Source organism: Arachis ipaensis, chromosome B08, assembly GCF_000816755.2.
Source record: "Arachis ipaensis cultivar K30076 chromosome B08, Araip1.1, whole genome shotgun sequence".
Classification (NCBI taxonomy): Eukaryota; Viridiplantae; Streptophyta; class Magnoliopsida; order Fabales; family Fabaceae; genus Arachis; species Arachis ipaensis.
Window position 1 is genome coordinate 124,191,612 of NC_029792.2, and position 7,479 is coordinate 124,199,090.

General features: G+C 33.9%; 1 long non-coding RNA gene across 3 annotated transcripts; it reads left to right on the plus strand.

Moving 5' to 3' along the window:
* LOC110266109 lies at window positions 2,608–5,314 on the plus strand. 3 transcript variants are annotated; one of them, XR_002353069.1, is made up of 4 exons: window positions 2,608–2,760; window positions 2,853–2,906; window positions 2,984–3,140; window positions 5,273–5,314. It is a non-coding gene; the product is annotated as an uncharacterized LOC110266109 (long non-coding RNA). The 3 variants fall into 3 exon arrangements; XR_002353068.1 differs by lacking the exon at window positions 5,273–5,314 and adding an exon at window positions 4,647–4,891; XR_002353067.1 differs by lacking the exon at window positions 5,273–5,314 and having other exon boundaries at window positions 2,984–4,276.

The following is a 7,479-nucleotide window of genomic DNA, read 5'->3' on the forward strand; positions in this document are numbered from 1 at the left end:
AATTGGACACATGTTGTAGATGTGTGGTGTCAGGGAGCAGATTTTTTTTGTCCGTGAATTTGTACTCTAATGAATTGGACAACTTCCAATCCTAGGTACACAATACACCAACACATTCCTCAAACTTTTACCATATTTTTTCACAATTGCAATCACTAGGGTTTGAAGCCTAAACCTTTGAGATGGGAAGGGAGAAATATATCATATAAGTTAAGGCTCATTGGACTTTTTTGACTTGCTTATAAAATTGTATGGCAAGGGTCAATTTGTGTTGAAGTTGGAGGAAGTGCTTATTTGAAGTTGGAGGAAGTGCTTATTTGACTTGCTTCTTAGAACATTGTTCATATTTCATATTTTCATTTCGAAGGAAAAAAAAACATTATTTAAATGTGTTAATAATGGTAACATACTGACATGTACATAAGTTTTTTTCTTTTTTCCATTTCAACTTGGTATTTTTCAAATGTAATCTTTTTTTAACTTATTTTTAAATAAATTAAAAAATAATTGCAACAAAACATACATAATTTAATGCTTCATGTATTATCTTTTCGATATTTATATTCAAAAATTCTAAAAATCTTGTTTGTCTAAAACTAAATTCAACATTTAGAGTAACAACCCAAACAAATTTCAAATTACAAAAACATCATAAACAAATCTTAAATAAACTAAACTCTAAACTCAAACAAATTCCAAATTACAAACACAACATCAAAATTGACCTTAAATAAATCTAAATTCTAGATTCTAAACCTTAAATCATAAACTCTATATCTTAAATTTAATAAACTCAAAATTCTAAACCTTAAATACTAAACACTAAATACTAAATTCTAAGTCATGTACTATAAACGCTAAATCTTAAAATCCTAAATAGAAACAATTTACTATAGAGTGTGATACAATTTATTCTCTAAAATAAATCCAAATAACTTGTGAGAGTAGATGTCCCATTTTTAATAAACCATTGGATTCATTAAATAAAAATAAAAAAAATGCTACAAAAAAATATTAATAAATTTCAATAAATATACTTAAAATAAGTTAATTAATTAACAATAATTAATACCTAAAATATTAAAAAAGAATTTTTAATAAATGTGAGAAATTTAAATAAAAGAATTGATAAATAACAATAAATGTTATTATTATATCAAAAAAAAAAATACTTTTATTTGGAAGGAAAAAAGAATAGATTAATAGTCAAATTCATCCCTAAAAGATCACCCATTCTTTAAAGAGAACTACTCAAATGAAGATGTCAAAATGCTTTGTATAAAAGTGTAATTTATTTATTTGGCCACACTTTTAAATAAACGCAATACTTTTATAACATATCAAAATCTAATCCTACAATTCATCATCCAAGGGTAAAAAAAAATTTCACATGAAGACAATTATAAAATCTTCATTGGAGTACCCACCTTCTTTAAATTAGTCCTCAAATGATTTTTTAGTCATATTAGTCATTGAAAGATAAAACGTAAGTCAAATTGCTCCTTCCGTTAGTTAGATGATGACGTGGTAGGTTAATGCCACGTGTCATAAGATGATTGGTTGACGTGTCAAGTCAGTGACACCTAGCATGTCATGTGTCACTTGAAATGTAAAAAAATTATTTATAATCAAAATAGCCCCTGAAAGTTCGGAATACGAATTCTGATTTACAGATTCAGATTCAACATTCACATCTCATCCTCCATAGTTCAGGGTTCACAGTTCAGCGTACATTGTTACGATGTCCCAAGTTCCAGAATTAATCTTACCATGTACTATCCCAAAAAGGAATATCCAAATCAACTAACTTTTTACGATTCAGGATTTGTCTTCTAGAAATTTGTCTATATCGTTTAATCTCTCACAGGTATACAAATTGTATTTTGTGGATTAGGGTTATGATTTTCGTTCCTTGGGTCTTCCAGATTTGGGGTTCATGGCTCATGGTTCATGTTTCTTGGCTCAAGTTTAGGGTTCAGCATTTACTCTTTTGTGATTACGGTAATAATATTACGGTTTAGTATGACGATTTAATTTTAACACAACGAATTAACAACTCATTTGCATTATTCATGAATCTTATCTCCATTTTGTCTCGTCCTTATTATTTCCACTGTTTCATAATTTCCACTCAAAATACACTGAAAATCCACTGTTTTCTTATTTTACTCTACGCATCAACAATTTTATTTTCACATCGGAGACGTATCCACATCCACTCTAACCAAGGTAACTTTTTTTTTTTGCCTTCTTTTAATTAACAGTAAACTTTAGAAAGAAAAACTAAGACACCAAAATACAACACATTGGACTAATGATTTTGCATTCAGTAATTATAGCGCCAAGTGTAAACCCCGCTAAAATCGGAAAATAATTAGTCAATAAATCGAATTTTAAATAGGAAAATAAAAAATGTAAAACTAGTATCAAAATAGGATAGAGCTCGTCAAAACGAGAATTTTGATACCAATTTCGAAAATTTGGCCCAAAATCGGACCGAAAGGACCGAACCGGTTGAACCGGGGCACAAACCGAGCCCGTGGGTCCAACCGGACCCATAATATAAAGGAAACAGCAGCCTTCTTCTTCCTCATTAGTTGGTGCAACGCCAAAATAGAATTGGAGGAAAGGGAGAGAAGCTCTCAAACCCTAACCCTTTGATCCACCATAACTCCTCCGTCCGGGCTCCGATCGCCGCACCGTTCGCGGCCACACGCTCAGCGCGTCGAGCTCTACCTTTCTATCTGAACAATTTCACTGGTAAGCCTCCTATTAAGTTTAGAATCCCTATCCCTCTTTCTTTGATAAACTTGGAAACCTATGGTGAATCTTGTCCAATTTCTATGTTCTAGGTTCAAGTTAGATTCCGGAACTTGTGGGCTCAAGCTATTGAGCATATGGGTATGGTAAGAACACCCTAACCCTAGCTCAATCTTGTTTTTGGTAATAGAAAACTGAATTGGAACATATATATGTGTATTAGGTGTAGTTTAAGAGGGTGTTTATGCATTGGACTTGAATTTGGATTTCTTGGAGCTTTGTTGGTGACAAGGCTTACTTTGGGGCTATTTGATTGAGCTTGGAGGGGCTGTGATTTTGAGTTGTGAGGCTGCCTTGGATGAACTAAGTGATCGGCCAAGGTATGGTTCAAGTTTCGCACGTTTAATATTTACGGTGTTGTGAAAACTTAGGTTAGAGGAACCATAGGATAAGTTGAATTGTTTGTTGTATTTAATGATTAGCCTTGTAATGTTGTTGGAATAGATTTGTTGGTGGCTATATATATTGGAATTATGAGGTGTGGAAGTTATTAATGGTGTGCTCTTATATTTATTTATGATGGATTAGGATTGGTGTTTGTTAATAAGGGTGTAGAGTTGTGTTGTGGTGGTATTGCATTTGCTGTAACTAATTATGTAATGATCGGAATTGCATGAGACCAAGTCTGAGCTAAACTTGGGAATATAAGGAACTAAACTGGAAAATTTGGGACCTTTTTGTTAAATATACAATTTATGGCAAATTTTTAAAGTTAGGTTGTTAAATCTGTCCTGCAGCAGAAAAGGTTAAACAGGACAGCAACTTGTTGTCTTGCTGCGACTTCTACGAGTTGAGTTTTGGAGCAAAACTAATTTTGTTATAAAATTTGATTAACTTGCTTTATTTCTCTAAAACTTCAGAATTTTAAGAGTTGAGGATTGGGAGTTTTGAATTTTTGAATATTAGTGGTCAAAACTGAAAAGAAACAGATTTCAGCTAGCTATGCATCAACTTCCAATACTTGTAACTCTTAGAATTGAATAGCAATTGGGTTGCAACCAAGACACAGTTGTTTCTGGATGAGCTAGGAGTTTCCAAATCAAAATTTAGCTTAATTGGAGCTTTGTAATAAAAGTTATTCAAATTGAAAGGTACTAAGCTTGTTGGTTTCAAAAACAGATTTTGACTCATTTTTACTTAACTTCCAGGTAATGTAACTTCTTTATTAAAAATGATATTAACTCAGAACCAATTGAGAAAGAAACCTGGATGAGTGAAGTGTAACTACATTAATTTTTAAAGTCATTGGATTTAACTTGATATTTATATTGAATTTTGAATATCACATGCTGTTGCTGTTTTTCTGGTTTTATGCAAGCAGTCACTGTTTTTCCTTTATTCCTAAGGCTAGAAAAATCAGAAAATTATGATCTTTGGTTTGTTAGAAAGCTTATTTCAAGATGAACGCCTGGACATAAAGTTTGCACAATTCCGAGTTCATTTGTTATATTAAAAATAGAAAAGGAAATAGAGTGTCGAGGATGTCTTAGTGTAGTCATGGGTTCGAGAAGTTAACGTTTAACCTTCGTGTGATGTGACTGATTTAATGTTAGAGTTGGGTTGATTTTAAGATTATTCGATAATAAGAAGTTTGAGAAGAGTTTGATAAATAGTTTGGTCAGGACGCAGAAAGGATAATTAAGATGAATTATAAGGGAATGATGATGAAAAATGTGAAAGGGAGGTTGTTTATAAAAGGAGTTAACATGCCATGGCTTGATGAATGATTAAATAATGATTATGATTATGAAATAGCTTATGAATGATGATATCTGAGATACGAGTTTCCCTGGGTAAAAATCGTGGCTCGCCACCACGTGTTCCAGGTTGATTCTCGATACTCTGTTAACCCTACGTCGTAAGGGTGACCGGGCACGTATAAATTCCCGGGTATGGATAACCCCCATTGAGTGATTTATATGATGATTGAATGTAAACTCTATGCATAGGCTCTTGGGGATGCGCGACGGGGGACAGTCTAAGGTTTTCGGACTTGTCGGGTTGGCTGGATAACCGACAGATGGGCCCCATCAGCCATAGGACAGGCATGCATCATATGCATTTGTTTGTTTTGATTGCTATGCATTTCCTGGGTTTGCCTAATTGATATATATCACCTGCTATCTGTTATACTTGCTATTTGTACTATCTGCTCATTACTTGTGCGTGACCTTGTTTGGTTGCTTGTTTCTGTTGCATTGTGAATGATGGAGGGATGGAGGAAAAGGAGAAATGGTTTGGTGTTAGATTAGGATTGAAATTGAGTAAGTTAGGTAGATTTAGAATACCTACCCCTGTTATAGCTTCTGTTTAGTAGTTAAGTTGGATAATTGTATAACGGAGTTCTAGGATTGCCTATGGCATTCTCAGGACCGTATTTCTTATGCGCCTGGCACTTTTACCATGCTGAGAACCTCCGGTTCTCATTCCATATTGTATTGTTGTTTTTCAGATGCAGGTCGAGAGGCTCCTCACTAGGCGTCTGGATCCTGGGAAGCGAAGTAGTCCTTGGGTGTATTTTGGTTTTCTATTTGTATATATGTATATATGTATTTAGCTTACTCTCCAAGTAACTTATGTATACTGCTCCTCTTAGAGGTTGAGGGAGAGATAGGAGTTTATTTTGGTATTTTGGTATATTTTGGGGATACCTATGTATGTTCATATGTATATATATCCTCTGGCCAGCCTTAGCTTCACAGGCAAAGTCAGGGGCTAGTTATGCTGTTTCCTTGGCTTTCCTTTATTCTTTTGCTTAACTTTATCATGTTCCTATTAGGTTTCTTATCACGCAAGTAATCCTTTCCTGAGCGTTGCGCTTTTTGTTTTGCGATTTTGTTTTACCCGTTTTTCAAGGCTCCTAGTTAAGTATCTTTTCTCTATTATTATATATATATTACTATTCTTAGAGGTCGTAATACCTTACTAACTCAGTCTTATGACTTAAGCATAAGATTAAGTATGGTAGGGTGTTACACCAAGCAATGATGGGCACCGAAAAATTTAGACTCCGGAACAAAAAGTAATATATGAAAATATTAAAATAATTTATATTTCTAAATCCTAAACCCCAACCCTAACCTCTGTTCCCTAGACCTTGAATCTCAAAATTCAAACTCTAAACTCTAAATTCTAAACTCTAAAATATATTACCTTTAAAAGAATTTTTCATTGCAATTTTTTGACAATATAGACTGGTCATACCTCTATTATTAATACAACCGTGTCTAATCACATATTAAATATTTGTTAAATCATATTTATCATATTAAATTAATAATACTTTTTTTACCTCGTATATATACATATTTTGGTCCATTTGGTCATAAGCTCTTCAACTATATATTCTTCATAGAGCATCTTTTTTCCTGCCCATAAAACCAGATACATCACCCAAGGTCTTCATTTGATTACTTTTTTATTCTCGGGCCCATTCATTGCAAAGGCAAAGGCATGCAGTGGTCCAAATATCCATTTGGGCATTGTCCAAAAAAAAAAAATTAAAGCCAAAGGGAGCCATATACCGTTCCAGAGTAGGAAGCTCGGCTCTCTGGTAGGTTCTGTAGAAACCTTTTTCTGCACACTTCCACGCTGCTCCCACTCTCATGGCTCATGGACACGTGTTGTCACTGTCTTCTTCCAATGGAATATTTGTAAATCTTTAAACACTTGCATCTGTACATTATAATTTTCCAAAAAAATTAGAAAAATAGACAAAAGTACACCCGAATTTTCACACGGAGTACAAATGTATTCCTCAATTTTTAATGAGTCATTTGTACACATGAATATAAAACTCCGTTGTCAATTCTACCCTTCCGTGACCTGAGTAAATTTTCCGGTGGTGGAGGCCAAGTGGCACGGTATTGTATGATGTGGCCAATTTGAGGTGACACTGTGGAAAATAGAACTATTCATTATGAAATTTGTTGAAATAAATACAAGAAAAGGGAATAATCAAATCACTGTTCATCCTCTTCCTTCTCTAATTTCTTCGAACCATATGAACCCTAACACAGGGTAGAAAAATTTTTTTCCTTCACCCTCTTCATTTTCCTTTATACATCTTCGTCCTTTCTGTTGTAACAAGGGTTTGTAAACTCTAATGTATGAAAATGTCACAGTCTCAACAAAGAAAGAATATACCTCATGCTTGTGCCAGTGGTTGTGGTGGCTCGTCTTTTGTGCCAAAAAATAGGAAGAAGAAGAAGTTTGACTACAACAATGGCAAGTGCCTGCATGGACTTGACGCAGTGATGCTTGAGTCTGCTACAGAGTGGAATCCTGAAAGATTGTTTCTTCGTTGTCCATTATGGGAGGTATGTGAATTCTGATTTTGTTTATGATGACAAATGTTAATTTTCTGCAAAATGGTTAAAATTGTCGTCGAATTCATGATGCAGAAGGTTGAATTGAGGTGTGACTATTTTATTTGGGCTGATGAAGTTGTTGATGCAGAAAGAGATTGCGGAATTTAGGAGCAGAGTGAAGAAAGCAAATGGAGGTTTGCAGAAGAAAGCAACTGGAAGGTAGAATAAGAAATGAAGAAGATGTTGCAGACAATTGATGGGATTAATCAAGAGTTACAGAACATTAGAAAATGGATACAGTATGTATGCTTAGGGATAAGTATATGTTTTCTGTGTTTGTTCATTAAGA